A 16,223-nucleotide genomic window follows, 5' to 3' on the forward strand; every position below is an offset into this window, starting at 1 on the left:
TCACGGCCGACGCGGGTGGGCTCCAGTCGGTCCGCTTTTGTCCACGCAGGCTCGAGAGGTGCGGGGTGGGCTCCCGGTCACCTTCTCATTATCCTCCAGGCCCGGGCTTATCACACGCCCCGCGGGCCTATCGGCAGCCGGCGCCTTTCCTAGGGGGTGTGCTTTCGATGCAGGCAGCTCTCTCCCCCTTTCACATCAATTTTTCTTTTAGCTGTGGGACGCGTGGGCACAGCTTAGCCTCGTCGCCATTGTAAAGTCGTGAGGGCGCTAGGCCCACATGGTCAAATGAGGACACACAGGACACGATGGTTAGTGGGTGCAACTGTCCCAGAGCACGTGCGCTCGGCCACTTTTATTATAGCTGTGTCACCTGACCAGTGACATCAGTGGTGGGTGGATGTTCAGTGTGGTTACATGCTGAACACTAAAGTGCTGACTATGACACTAGGTCATTACAGGGGGGGGGATCCAAGACTCTGCAGTGGAGCTCAACACACTCCATGTCCTCGCTGGGGGGGGAGGGTATGGGGGGGTCAAAAGTCAAATTCTTCTCCTACTCCTATATCCGGCCCGTTGGGCGGTTTTGCTTAATCTTTGGCTCATTTTGCTCCTGGTGGCGAGCCCTAGCCACCTGGAACCCTTCCCTAAGGCCTCCTGGACTCTAAGGTGCAAACATTGCGTGGAGCTGGTTCCACTCTCTCCCTGCACCAAGTCCACTTCTCTTGCTCCTCTGGTGCTTCTCTCCTCCTTGGCGGAGAAGTCCAGTTCTTCCCCAAGCTAGTCCCTAGGTGGTGCAAGGGGAACTAGCTTCACTGGTCCTGGGGAGAGCCCCATTGATCCTGGGGTTAGCTGTAGTCTGAGTACTTACTCCAGATGGATATCAGGGAGTTCCTCCTTCCACTGTCCATGGCAGCTGCTTCCAGTCCCAGAGTTCAGCAAAAACCTCAATGAATAGAGAGCTCGCCCCCCTCTAAAATACCTTTCAAGTGGGGCAGAAAGTCCTTGAAGCCAGGCACCTCTGGCCTATCCTGTGATGCCACATGACCTCTCCGTCATGTCCAAACTCTCCTGCACAGCCTGCAGGGATAATTTAAAATTGCGTGACCCAGGAGTCACTGGTCACATCTGCTCCGGACGCCTTAGCTCCACCCCTCGCTGACATCAATTCCAGTGCCTTTGCCACCAAAAGCTCAAAGCAAAGCCCCCACACCGTGGTTTATCTCCACAAGTCTGGGCTCCCTCCTTTTTTCAGTGTGCTTGGGCTGGCCCATCCATAGGCGTTACAGCTAATTGACTGATGCAGATCCATTAAACTCACCCCTTTCCTCCTCAGGAGCTGAGTGAAACAATGTTAGTTGCACCCTTTCTGTGGGGTGGCCTGTGTTCCTGCTGCTGGAGAGAAACATAATTAACTCTGCTCAGCAGAGCGACAAAAGGCCTGGGCTCCGATCCTGAGCTGAGCAAGAGAAATATGACAATTCTGGATGACCAGTAAGATGCACATATAGCTTTTAAATACTTTAGGCAGGGCGAGAAGACTGTTTTCACAGTTCCTCTCTTTTAGGGCCAAATGTCATAAAGCAGAAGCGATTGCCCACATGCACCGGGGAGTGAATTCTCTCTACAATCCGATGCTTGTTACATTTGATTGCCAAACCCAGGTTCCAAAAAGGAAAGCACCCCAAAAGTCAGTAGGTCTTGATTAAGAGAGTTATTGGCTTAAATTAGTTTTTTTAGCCATATTGTACAGTAGTATTAACTTATTTTTTTTATTTCAAAGAGTTTTTATTGAAAAAGAAGATTTTACAAGTATAATACAATACAGTACAGTAGTGTTGCGGAGGCATATGCATATGATCTCAGGGCTGCGCTACTGTACAACATCGGTACAAAAAAACACTGGCAAAGCCAAAAGTTCTCATTGGGGAGACCTACTGGCTTTGCCCGTACTTGTTAACTTTTTCCAGCATCCCATCAACCTGAAGTCTAAAGAGATGTTCTCCATCGAATGGCATGAAGATAAGATGCTGCTGGACTGTTTGCTTAAAGCCAGATATGCAAAACCTATATTGGGAACACTGTAGTATTTACTCCCGCCAGCAGGATCAGCAGCATCAAGCATGCAGAGTATGGTGGAATGGGAAACAGATTTTCTTCCCGTCACAAGTTCTCCCCCTTTCTAAACTGTCCTGGAAGATGTTAAATGAGCTCCTCCATCTTATGACTGCTATCCTCTTGCCTACCGCATCTATGCGCCTGCTCTCCTTATCAAGTGAAGGAGAGAAAGGGCCTTTCGCATGCAGTTTCCCTGCAAGCCGTACCACGCTTGCCTTAACCACACGTGCCTTAACAACACATATGCATGGTTAAGGCAATGCGCTGTCTAGTTGGTTTTCCAGGGTGGGGGTAGGTTTTAGGACTCAGGAGGGGGTCAGGGTTGTTTTTAGGGTGTGGACAATTTTTAGGGCTAAGGGCGGGGGGGGAAGCAACAGTTTACAGAGGAGGGTCGGGGTAGTTTAGGGATGTAGGGGATAGTTTTTAGGGCTCAGGCCAGGAGACAGTTTTAGGCCTCAGGGCGGGTGGGGTGCCGGGTCAGGGTACTTCATGGAGGTAGGGAAGAGTTTTTTAGGCCTGGCGTTGGGGTAGTTTTTGGGATGTGGGTTTAATTTTTAGGGGGCAGTGGGAAAAGGGACAGTTTACAGGACAGGGGACAAGGGTATGATCTTTAGGCTGCATGCCCCTTTAACCATCATGTCTTTACTATGAAACTGCGTGGTAAAGGCATGTGTGGTAAAAGCATGCGTGTTAAAGATGCGGTCGTGGTAGAGACTGCATGGTACAGGCATGCATTGTTCAGGCATGCATTGTAATATACAACCAGTGGAGAAGCATCTACCGTGGGTTGCACAGAAGCCTGCATAGGGGCAGTGTGCACCACCAAGGAGTCAGGGGGTACATGACCCTGAATGTAGATGGGGTCAGATGGAGAGGGCTTGTACCTTTTTTCCCCACATGGAACATAACCACCCTTACTTGGACTGGCTCCAAAAACACATCAGAGGCCACCCTAAGCATTCCCTTTAAAATGGGAAGAAACTGGATAGACCGCTCTCATTTATCGAGAGCTTCAAAAAGGAAATCTTCCTCTTCCGGTAAAACGTGCATGTCTGCCTTATGGTAGGCAGCAGCCCCTCTGTATTGCACAAAGACAGATGAAGACGAAGGTGGTGGTGGTAAAGGAGATGGTGGAGAGGCAAAAGGGGGAGGGCTGGTTGCCATGTATTTACATCTCTTTGGAGCTAGCAGGATCTCCAAAGGAGGTGGTTCCTTGAAGGCAAGTTTTCTTTTTCTTCCCAAAGAGGCTTGAGTCTCTGGTGGGGGAACTTTGGTAGTGATCTTCCCTATTCAATGATGAATGATAGCCTTTCCTGCTTTTCATCAAGGTGTTCTAAGAGTTTTTTTAAGAACTGGTCTCTCGAATTGTCGAAAGCAGGAGTGGAGGAAGTTCTCAAAGTTGGCGCTTTCTTAGATACCAAAGCAGGGGCTGGTGATCTCTTTGGCTTCAACGTGTATCAAGCTTTTTGGCGTCAACAGGTGTCTTTCAACATGAAGGTTGATGGGGTTCAATTGGTTTGGGTGGGTCCCGTTGCACCTCTGATGCCTTTCTGAGTGGTGACCAGAGCTCTCTGGTGATGGCACGCCTGATGGCTGTTTTTTCTTATATGCAGCGCTAAAAGCTCGACTCCTTTGAGAGCGGTGCTCGAGCTCCAAGTGCAGTCTCTTGTGAGACCTTTGATGTGTTTTGGTCTCGGCCTAACTCACTGTCCTGGTCATGGTCTTGGTCGCTGGCCTCGACTCTACTAAAGTGGATGGGGCGCCTTGACCTTTGTCCTGCTCGGCGTTGGATGCGCTGAAGTCGATCAGACCTAGGCTGGATTGATGAGCAGGAACGCAGGATGAATAGAAATCACCTTCCTTCTTGGCTTCGAGGGGGTCCACTTCCTCAAAGATGCTGGGGGCTTCCGCTGCTGCTTGCCTCTGATCAGCGTCCTTCTCTTTAGTAGAGAAAGGTCTTTTTGTAAAGAAACACAAGTTAGAAGGCACCCTAGGTGTCATTATGTTCTGTGAAAAGGCAACAGTTGCAGACAGCATGCTGGTCAGTACATGGAAGTTTGGTATGACAAGGACATTTTTGAAAGGGGTCCTTTCCGTCACCTGCTACATGTGGGATATTCTCTGTAATCGAAGACAGTGGATCAAGTGCACCGGCCCAGAGGGATAGGGCTGAAGATACACTACGGTCACTGAAATCTGGTGTAGTAGAGGAAGAAATATCAGAATTGATACCTTAATTGTCTTTCTCGGACGCAGGTGTGAAGGAAACAACCGTGAGGACCCGAAACACAAGTGTGTTGAATCCAGGGGCCCATTGGTAAATGTCCAAAACCAATGGTGGAGAAAAGGAAAGAAATCGGTGTCCATGTGCATTGCTAGCTAAGAGAGATGTGACTGGGTACCTTGTGCCCCAAAAAGATTTTCGTAAACAAAAAGTCAGGGGTCAACACAAGATGGCAGGAGTATGCAGAGCATGTGTATCTGCAGCCACAAATTATAAAAACATGAGGTTAGTTCTCTGAGGAACTGTTGTCTTACTAATATTTAGAAAAGTATGCTAAAATCCAAAGTCATCAACTAGGTGAAAACACTAAGTAGAAAGTCAGATTTTTGGGCTATGAAATTAGCAAAATGTTCTACGCTTTGAAAGTAACCAATGTTGGATATAATGATGGATGGTAAAAATCTGAAACACAAAACTACTTGTTGCCAATTTTAAACGTGCATAGATCTGCAAAAGTCATGTGATGCGATTTTTAGGTCACTCTGACCTGAAATAGTGTTGCTTAGAGTGGAAGATTGCTTAGCTCATACTAAATGTTTTGTTTTACTTTGCTCTGCTCCAGGGCGGCAGATACTTTGTTCTGAAAAAGCGACAGCAGTTGCCTCTGTATATGTGTTCTGTGCCACAGATCTGATATTGTGCTAACATTTGGGAAGACCACAGGGCACTTGGTAGGACTTTCAGACATTTAACCCGTACGCTGTGTGCGTCGGCCAAAGGCCGTCACGAGCGCTGCATCCGTAGTGCTGCGCACGTCCGCTGGCCAACGCAGCCCTGCCTGCGCACGGAAACGCCCGCACCGAGGCAGATTTTACGCCGCGGTTAATGGGTTAAAACAGTCAGTAGTAACAGACAGCCACCCACTCTGATTAATTCAGCATTATTTTCTTCCAGCTGCTAGTTCATCAAACAGCCTGGTGCCGCTAAGACGTCCATCTATTTTGGCATACTACCAAAGGGGTGTAGAATTTAATTGATGTGTACACCTAGGTTATGTTTAATTTTAAGAACTCAACAACAACAACATATGCAAAGATAAAGAGTATATATTTTTATCAACTTTATCATAAACCAGGTAAATCCAACCAGTCAATCGGGAGATTCCAGTATCTCGCAGACATCTTCAGTGTAGCTCGCAGCCTTCAGTGCCCTTTTAAAGCACAGGGTCACATGTTCCTTTGAAAGTTAAGGAAAGCTGTGTTTATTTTACATTACTATCACCAGACTGAAGATAGCAGGGCGTGATAATGAGCAGTGCTGGAGTCAGATTTATGACCCAGGGCGTTGCACATAAGTGAAGAAATGAAGTACTGTGGTATTTAACTCTTAAATAAAAGTCTTTGTCAACTCAGGATTGGAGCAGGAGTAACCAAGCATTGGCATAGCCAATAGGTCTCACCTTTGGGACCATATTGGTGTTTAGCCATGCAACAGTTGATGTTGTTGCACCAAGGATATTGTGCAGCATAACTAAATACTTATAAGGTCCCAAAGGCGAGACCTATTGGCTATGCCAATGCTTGTTTATGGGGTGACTATCATGGCAATGAAATGAACATAATACTACTAACTGTTGATGGTTGTGGAATTATAGTAGTGGGGAACATGCTTTTTTTACCTGAACCACAGTGGAACAATTGCCTCTTGGATAGCCAAGGTAAAATCCAAGCAGTATTTTATTGCTGGACCCCTCAATTTCCTCAGTGTCTCCGACCTGTGCTTGGGTATGCTGGGTACATGTGAGGTGGCGTTCCATAGTGGCGATCAATCCTGCGTGTATCTAGCACCTAAAGTTCTACCATGCTTTTTATGGTCTATTGCAACCAGAGTTACCCATCTCTTCAAGTCCCCCTGCGTTAGTATTGCAATTCCCACTTCCATTGAATAACTATAAGAAGCACAGTGCTGTGTCAGGCTTTGAATCATCATCCAAAGGAAAGGCTTTATGTTGCCAAGTGACTGAAACTCAACTTATCAAGCTGCGACTTGGCCAGGGTGTAACACTTAGATAAAGAATTTGGACTGGAAACTCAGCTGGGACACATGCCCCACAGAAAGGATGGGGGTCACATCCCCTTTCCGGACTCCTGTGCTTTTAGCAGAGAACCGGAACTGTCTACCTGCAATCCCTTTCAAGTCGCAATGTTACATCCAAATGGTTGCCATGGAGCAACCCTAGTTGGCTATATTATGGGAAATAGGCTTTACACACAGAGTAAGGTTTGCACGAGGAGACTACTATTAATGCCATATAACTTATTAAATATACTTGGTGAATCTGCTTCATAACAAGTCATTTTTCCATTAAAAAAATAATAATTAAAAAAACAGTACTGCTGGAACGGTCTATTTATTGTGACCGATACATACAGAGCCAGGGCAAGACATGACTTGGGTGTGGTATTAAGTGAACTTGCATAGAATTCAATCTTGTAGCTTGTCCTGTCGAGCGGTTAAAGTGTGGGGTTGCCCTGTCTAGATTAACTGAAGCTGAAAGATAGTGGTAGGTAAATGGTGGAGCTGTGCAGGGATGAGGGAATACTGAAAAAATGGGGATGGGGTAAGAGGGGCTTGATGGGAAGGTAAAGAAACTGGGGATTGTTGTAGTTCATGCCAGAGAAGTGTAGTCAGAGCTGCTGTAGCGCACCTACAGTAAATATCCTGGCTGTATGCATTTTAAAAAGAGTAAAATTAGGCAAGGTGATCAAGAGAAAATGAAACAAAGAGGGTGAGGAGGGGAGAACACCAGAGTAGATGACTTAGGGAGGGAATGACGAAGGGGGAACAGAGAAGGAAGAGAGTGGTGAGAAGTGTACAAAAGAAGAAAAAGATTAGGCCATAAAAGAGGTCAGTTTAAAGAAGTGGACATGAGGGTGCATGCAGGTAGGAGAGGAAAGGGAAGAAGAGTGCAGAGAGGAAAGGGATGGAAAAGTGCAGAAGGGAAGAGGACAGAAATTAAAAGATGAAGAGGAGTGTAAACTGCAGGCAAAAGGGAGAAACGTATCAAAGACGTGTTCAAACAAACAAACGGATTAAAGGTAATGAAAGGCGGGCCAAAGAAGACATGGTTCACATACACCCCTAACGTGTTGCGCAAAAGTAATTAAACGCGCGTTAGAAGCAGACCGCGCAGAAAATGAAAGCACACTCTGATAGTGCTGCGAAACGCTACATTTTGCCTCGTGCGGCAAATTAATTAAATAAATAAATAAATAAGTGCGTCCGAGGCAGACCGCGCAGTTAACCAGCTGCAGCACATATGGAGAGGAGAGCGGGCAAGGAGAATGAGAAAGGCAGTCGGAGAATCTGAGGAGAGCCCGGGAATGGTGCGTGCGCGCGCAGTCTCACTCCCGCAAGGTGGATGCCACCACAAGCAAGAGTACAGTGCTTGAAAAGTGAAGACCGATGGTTAAAGTCACTCCTAGAGCAGCGCATGCACGATGCCTAGGCGAGACCTAAAAATGATACGTCTGAATGCTTTTATATGGGAGAAAAGAATAACGAAGAGTTAACTTAATGATTGTTAACTATTCATGTTAATTATCTCCCATTTAGAAATGGCGCATTTACAAAGAGCAGGCCTCTTACTCCCAGTGGCTAGTAGACACTGGGCCATATTTATAACCGAAAAATACAGTCATTTCTTTTAAATGGGAGAAATTTAAAGTGAACAAAAATATCCCTATAAAACATTAAGGGACAGATTTATATTTTGGTGGATGGAGTATTCTTCATTGCCCTGGCGGAGGACTTTACGTCCGCCTGGCCGAGAATACTTTGTCCGCTAGATTTATAAAAGACCGTCAAGCAGGCGGTCATTTATAAATGCATTGGCAGGAATCGCTGTCAAAGTGTTCCTGGTAATGCATTTTACCATTTGCTGCAGAGCTGCGTCGGAAGGATGCAGTGCTGCAGCAAACAGTCTTGTTTTCTTTAAAACAAACATTAAAAAGAAAAATCACAAAACTGGATTTTCTTTTTGAAAAGAAAAACCAGTAATGCTCCGCCTTGCCATGGGAGGCTTCTCCCACGTTGAGGGGAGCATCCAAAGGGTTTTAATGTTCCTTCCAAGAAACAGTAAAACATGACTATATGTCCGTCTATCCAAATTGGGTGGGAGGACATGTAGCCATTCTTCCAATGGGCCTTTCGCCCCAGGGCAGTCGGAAAAGTTTGGCCACAGGGGAGACAGCTTAGGTTCCGCTGTGCCCAAACTTAGGGTCCGCCCGCAATTAAATTTGATAGGCGGACCACTATATTGCAGGGGAGGGAACTCCATTGCCGTTGTGGTGGAGTACGATCTTTGCCAATATTTAAATCAGGCAAGTCTTAATGGTTTTCTCCACTTTCAATTAAGCCTTAGTTTTTTGTGAAGCATGTTTCTTTACTTTAAATTCCTCCAATTTAAAGCAATAGCTGTATTTTTGGGAGAAATGGCTGTATTTTTGGGAGAAAATGTAAAAGATGAGTTTTGTGGAATCCATATAAACATAAAGTTAACTCTTTAGTTTAATTTTCTCCCATTTCAGAGTGTCACATTGAAACACGGCTGGCATCTTTCTCCCAGTGGCAGTTTATACCATATTTATAACAAACAAATGGCTTTATTTTTCAAAGTAGGGGAAATTTAAAGTGCAGAAAAATGTTCCATATTATCAACATTTTTGCAGAACATTATTCTGCACTTTAAGGTTCTCCCATTTGAACAAATGTTTGTGTTCTATATGTAAAGGTGAGTCATATGGTGAATGGTATGTCCTGTGCTACAAGTACATATGACACAGGCTCTCGATCACCCATGCACACATATCCCATTCAGACGCACACGTTCATACATCCACAAAGACCAAGTTCTTACTGACACACGTCAGCCCTGTCATAGTGGTCCTAGTCAAAGTATTTTGTTCAAACCATAGTATCTCTCTTTATGAACATTAGGCTTAAATTCAATTAAGCTGGGCTTTGAGGTGTCTGTTAACACTACGCGAGTGGCTTAGCCTTCAGTAGCTCACAATGATTTTCACTGATCAGAAGTAGCCCTCACTACAGAAAAGGTCAGAGACCCCTGTCATAAACAGTATAATAAATATTCACAAATTAATAATTCTATTACTTATACCTAAAACCCCCTCCTGGGGTATAGGGCGTCAATTAGGACTCGCCAGCCATCTGTCTTGAGCTTTTCTTTCAATCACACGCCTGCAGAGAATGAGGTCTATCAGTCCCTGTTCCTTTTTAGGATTTCTTCATGGGAAGGAAGTTGGGAAGTCTGCTGCAATAGGCCGCTGTTGCGGATGGTGTTTGGCTAGCAGATTTGAAGGACCTTCCTCAGACAGGTGTTGAGGAAGGTCTTGACTTTGTTGGTGGTGGTCACTGTTTCTACTCCATACAGAAGGCTTGATTTTACATTGGTGTTAAAAAACCTGATCTTGGTAAGTTGTGTTAGGTCCTTGGAGCTCCAAATCTTCTTTACCTAAATGAATGCAGCCCTTGCTTTGCTGATTCTTGCCTTGACCTCGGTATATGTGCCGCCCTTCTTGACTACGATACTGCCCAGGTAGGTAAACGCCACAACCTTTTCCAGTGCATCGCATGCAAGAGTGACTCCATCTGGGCTTGCTGTTAGCCTTCAGGATCTTGGTTTTTCCCCTGTGGATGTTGCAGCCAAGTTGTGCTGATGTTACTGCCACATTGTCGGTCTTCTCTTGCATTTGTTTATGGGTATGGGAGAGTAGAGCCAGGTTATCTACAAAGTCCAATTCATTACTTTGTAAGCGGTCCTGGAGACTCTTCCAAGTTTATCTGGCACATCACAGTGGTGGAGGTGTTTCCAAAAGGTCTCTCTGTCCACACTGTTGAATGCTTTCTCATAGTTGAAGAAATTGAGTTCCATTCCATCGACTGCTCAATGATGATGCGCAATGCTGCAATCTGGTCTGTGCAGGGTCCATCTTTGTGGAAGTCAGTTTGCTGGTCTTGGAAGGGAGCATTTTGTTAAGGATGACTCTGTTGAACACTTTGCCACTTTGCCTGGGATTGATAAAAAAAGTAGTTTGTGCAGTTACCCAGGTCATTTTTCTTGTGGATCTTGATGAGAGATCCCTCTTTTCAGTCTGATGGCACTTTTGCCTCTTCCCAGATCCTTCTAAACATGAGGTAGGGCATGTCCACTGATGTTTCAATGTCTGCCTTCAGTGCCTCTGCAGTAATGTCGTCAGGTCGTGCTGCATACCCATTTCTCATATGTTTGATGGTTTGCTGTAGTTCTTCCTTGGTTTGTCTGCTGCAGTCGATTGTCAAATCCTTGTTAGCTGGTTGTATGTCTGGTGCAGACTGCGGCACAGGCTGATTCAGCAGTTTTTCAAAGTGCTCCGCCCATCTTTGTTGTTGGCCTTCGTTACCCAGGATTACCACCCAGCTTTGTCTTTAATAGGACTCTCTGGCTTGCTCTGTCTGCTGGAGTGTTTCCTCGATATGTTGTAGAGTTCTTTCAAATTGACATGGCTTGCTGCTTTCTGGGCTTCTGTGGCAAGGACATAGATGAATCTTTGCTTGTCGGTACTTAAGCTTCTCTTTGCTTCCTTGTTGGTTTCTGTGTACTCCCCCTGAGCTTTCGCTTTTTCTGCTCTTGCTCAGCTGATGTTGACTGCAGCTTTCTTTTCCTTTCTCTATTGGATTTTGCAGAGTCTAGGGGGGAGATCCACTCTTTCTGATGCCACTTTTTATTTGATCTTCTCCCATTGACTTTTTACTGGCTCACTTGAAAATTGTTGCTTAGGGTGACGGAGTATTCACTCACTCGTTTGTAAGCATCTTTGTGGTGGGTGGTGTTATATTGCTGGTGTCGGTTTGTAGATTCCATCCATGCTTTCTTCAGCTTTAGCTTCAGTCTGGCCATGACAAGGTGATGGTCTGACGCCACATCCACTCCACTCATTACTCTCACATCACATCTTCTTGGCAATGCAGACAAGGTCGATCTGATTTTCTGTTGAATGGTCTGGTGACACCCGCATTGCTTGTGTATTCTTTTGTATGGGAATACACTGCTGCCAATCACCAGACTGTTAAAGGCGCAGAGATCTGCAAGCCTTCACCATTCCCATTCATATCACCAAGACCATGGTTGCCCATGACTTCTGAGTACCCGGTTTGGTCACTTCTGATCTTGGCTTGAGGTCCCCCATCAGAATGGTGATGTCCCTCTCGGGGCTTTCTCCAAGATGGATTGGAGTCTATTGTATAATGGTTTTTTTTCCTCTTCTTCGCTGTCATTTGTAGGAGCAGAACAGTGGATACCATTCATGATTATCCTATTTTTGAAGGTTGCTGTGATAATTCTGGGGCCATGGGCTTCCTATTCAATCAAAGCTCTGTTGGCTGCTGGTGACAACATCATTGCTACTCCGTGAGTGTGTGGGGTAGTCTTCCTCATGTCCAGAATACATCAGCATCCCTCCTGGGGTCAGTCTTTTCTGTCCGGACTGGGTCCATCTGGTCTCACGGATGCCAAGCAGGGCAAGATTATAGTTTTTCATCTCCGCTACCACTTGGGCCGGCTTGCCTGTCTTGTGCATGGTCCTCACGTTACAAGTCTTGATAGTGATGGTCTTGGTCAATATCAGGTGGATCAGCTTTGGAGCTTCTTGGGATCTCTGGCTTTCACCACAAGGTGTTATATTTTCCGTGAAGGAGATTCCTCTCTCCCCAAGGCCGGGAGGTCTTTTGGTTAATGTTTCTGTAGTCAGGATTTTTTACATGATGTGGTTGCTAACCCCAGGTATAACCATCCTCCTTTTGCAGCTGGGCTTGGGTTCCGGCCATAGCAAAGTTTCAAATTAATATTACTCTAATAAAAAATGATTATCTAGTTAAGTCATTATCAATTGATTTTCTGCTAATTTCATATCTTTTCTAATCTCTTCATTCTCCCAAATTTGCATGGACATTTCCCTTGTGCCACTGGCATACACAAGCATCTGCTTCCTTTAATCAACCGCAGTGTAGTCAGACATCTTGCTTTCTCTACTTCCAATTTCATGTTCTTTATTTACCAGGGTCTTAGCAATTTATCCTTCCAATCGTCCAATTCATTTTTCTGCACAAATTTACACTCTAGGTTTCGATCTCATTAGATTGTCCGTTCTATCTCCATTTTTGCTTTCCAGAAAAGAGGCACAGGGTCAGACTGATTTGCATATAGCCATGTCTGAACTGGGGTGGCCGAGTGAGCTAAAGAATGGTGATGGATTAAACCCAGATCAGTTGACTGGGGGTGAGTGTTTGATTTGCTCAAATGCTCCGTCCATCATCCCCTTTTGTATCGCTTTCCAGAAAAGCTGGCCACACTAAGTGACGTGGGGTTTTTCAGATTTCGATTTACCATATCACTAAAAGTAATTTTAACATTTTGTGAATCAATACCAGATTAGCACTTCGCAGCAAGAATTTTTAACTGACAAATATCTCTCCTGTTATGTGCAAGCTTTCTCTTACCACATGTAGTAAGTGGGTGAACATTTGTGTCACAAATACAAAGAAATTAGCCATCCGTTGTTATAAACCATGAGGCGCAAAGCAAGAAAATCTTGTAGGGTGATGCACTCTAAACTTCAACAGTCCAATATAAATCATGAGTGACTACTTAAATGTTAGGAGAGACTATATAGACAGTCCATTCACAATACTCATTTTTAATATACTGATATCAAATAAAGCATTAGACAATTGGATTAAGAATGTCAGCAGTATGATTGACATGGAGAAGAGTAATTCTGAATTCAGCCCGTTTTTCTTAGTGCGAATGTGCCCCCTCTTGTCCAAAATGGATGTGAGGATGCATTTTGCGCTAAGAAATCGAGCTAAATGCTACAGAACATGAATAGCGAGCGAATATGCACTTGGGGTAGGATTTTCCCCAACTTATTCTCAGTATTTAGCTCTATTTTCTCAGCGTAAACTACAACTTGCATCAAAAATGGACTGGAGGATGTATTTTGCGCTAAGAAATAGTGCTAAATGCAACAGAACACGAATATCGTGCAGCCACTTGCGCTTGCTTAAGGTGCTCTTGAGGTTGTAATGACTATGAGAGAGCACAAGTTTGAAAAAAATGTATAAGTGTACCATATTTACAAGCACGTAGTTAGTTAACATGTACTTTGCACCAGAGTGTTTATATTTAGAAGTGAAATACACAGAGTGTCTTATATTCAGTAGTGAAATGCATAGAATGTTTAAGTAGAGTAACAATAATCATAACTGTGTGAGACTAATGTAGAAATGTTTGGGATGAATATGAAAACCTCACGTTCTCATGTTAAAGGAATAATGTAAGAGTTGAATGTAACTCTAAAAACCAGTATATTGTGTAGGCCTCATGGCAATTCACAAGCAAATCTAAACGTGCTGCTAAAATAATGTGAGACAAGGTTGACATGGTTCTTCTAAATGTACTATTGAACTTAGGGTTAAAAGTATATGCTTTATAGATGTGTTATTTTAGAAACGTATGCTAGTTAAGAATGTTTACTGTTTAAATCAAGTTAACGTTTTAAGAGTGCAGGGACCTGCTTCATGTAAATCAAGTAGGCCTGAACTGATAATGTCATCTCCTTTGATATGCCATGTGCTCGTTAGAGGAGAAGTCGAGAGGTGCCAAGTACAGAGCTTCACTTATATTTTATGACCTATAGATATGGTGGAGTCTGGAATTTGAGGCCCACTGCAGGACGAGCTGTATGCAGGTGCGAGGGTCCTAATCAGCTCGAATGAAAGGGACTTTGTTCAGTGGCGCCTTGCGCAGGCCTGTAGGAGTTTCCAGGAATTTCAGGGGGTATCAGCGCACTGGAGAAAAAGCCTGGGAACCAAGGTCAACTTTAACGAGGGTCTTCAAGAGTACCATCATGGAGTTTACCGCGCAAAGATGTACCACGTGAGGGGCGTCCCAAGGGGCGTTTCTTTTGGAAATGTGATTTGGTATTAGGGAAAGAGACCCGGGAGGAGAGCAGAGCAGATGATTTTGGGAGCCTAAGGAAGCGGATGGGTAGGCAGATAGGCTGATCAGGAGAGACCCATTATCAGAGAAGAGATAAAGAGAAGTGCGTGATCTTCTTAGGAAGTCACCACGGCTGACACCTAGAGGGGTAAAGATCTTGCTAAGTAGGGATGTCACTTAGTATAGTGTAGGGACAGACTAACCTTAATTTTCTTTTCTGTAATGACTTTGAGGTTGCAACTTGTATCCATTTTGGCAACCCTTATGGTTTTTGAGCTTGTACTTATTATTTTGTTTTTCAGACTCAGACTATTCAAAAAGTTCATGTTCATAGAGATACCGATTTATCTTCTTAATCTCATTTTGAGAAGTTTGTATCTTCAGTTATCTTTGACTTTATATTAAATCTTTGAAACTTAAAATTTGGTCAGTGGTCATTTAGAGTGGTGTAAGTTCATAAATTGATTGATTTATTGTAAGATTACCTTTTACTCAATGACAGGTACCAACGATTCAGTCGACATAGTTTGGGATTTGGTAAGGTAACTAGTAACCAGTAATTCCGCGTTAGCAGTTGGTAGCAGAGTGAGGATGGTTATCTTCTTGAGGAAGGTAATCTAGAGAGGTTAGTTTACCCCAAGGCCCCTAGACATCGAGAGACGAGCAACGGAAGAATCGTGTGCCGAAAGGTGCAGACGGTGAAAGAAAAGCAGCAGTATCGGAGAGTGAGTATAAAAAGGGTCATGCGTGAACAGATTGCGGTTTTGTGTTGTATTTGTATTGTAATGTCTTGCGGAGTTGAATGCCTGTAGTGTGAATGAGAGAAGGTTGTGAGCGCGCGCAACCTGGTAAGCTGGTTACCTGGTAAACGGGTGAACTGGTGAAATCTTAAGTTCAGGCCAGAGCTTAAGTGGTTTTGGGTGTATCGAACATCCAGGGTAGTTGTCGACCATAGTACGGAGGTCACGAGGTACCATTGACCGCCGTGGATCCAAGATAGGGGGAGTGTAAGAGTGAGTGTATGAGTAACGGACGCTGGTCGAAAGTTACTGTGTGTGAGTAACCTATCGGAGAAGGCGATTTTCTGGAAGTAAACGGAAAGACATTTCGCCAAGTTAAGGTGACAACTACAGAAAGACTGTGGGCGTACAGTCAAGAAAGGTGATCGCTTGGACGGAAGTAATCATTTTTCAGAGTATGAATGGGACGCGTGCATGACCGAGGAGACGAGCTGAGAAAGGAGGGGAACTGCTGCGAAGGGGGACGGGTGACGTCGGCTAGAGCCGCGCTGTGATTGAGCGGTTGGTGTGACGTTAGCTAGAGCCGCGCTCTGGTTGGGCGGCTAGAGTGACGTCGGAGGAAAGTCGCGTACGGATAGGCCAGTTAGTGTGAACGGGGCTGAGATTGGTGGAATATCATCAGGAAGTAAACAAACGCAGAGAAAGAGCGAAATCATGAAGTGTTTTAAGTGTTTGAAAGGGATTTTTAAACGTAAACGAAGTGAACATTATTACGGGGAAGAGGCTCCGCCAGAGGGTACGCCAGCTCATTATATGGCAACGAATGTGGGGCTGCATACGATATTATGGATTGGGGCTTGGAATAAGCTTACGGAAGGGAATGAGGAAATGCAGTTCCCGAGGTACGGGACGTTTAAGTTAGAGGTGTTACATCGGCTAAAAGCAACCATGTCCTCATTGAAACCCTCGCCCAGACCAACACAGTTTGAGGCCCTTAATGCATGGATTAAGGCTGCACACGACCGAAATTTGAACAGGCGTCAACAAAGGCTGACGCGATCGGTAAGGGCAGTACGAGATTCTAAAT

At 44.8% G+C, this 16,223-nt stretch overlaps 1 protein-coding gene across 1 annotated transcript in view; it reads right to left on the reverse strand.

Moving 5' to 3' along the window:
- Positions 1-12,415: 12,415 nt before the first annotated feature.
- The window catches only part of LOC144754364 (quinone oxidoreductase-like protein 2), a 198,787-nt gene continuing 194,979 nt past the window's right edge, over positions 12,416-16,223 (reverse strand). The window contains exons 11-12 of the mRNA XM_078642059.1: positions 12,727-13,484; positions 12,416-12,559 (exon numbers count right to left, since the gene is read on the reverse strand). The gene's annotated coding sequence lies outside the window, so the exon portion shown is untranslated. The remainder of the gene's footprint in view (positions 12,560-12,726; positions 13,485-16,223) is intronic.

Source organism: Lissotriton helveticus, chromosome 1_1 (assembly GCF_964261635.1).
Source record: "Lissotriton helveticus chromosome 1_1, aLisHel1.1, whole genome shotgun sequence".
In the NCBI taxonomy this organism is placed as follows: Eukaryota; Metazoa; Chordata; class Amphibia; order Caudata; family Salamandridae; genus Lissotriton; species Lissotriton helveticus.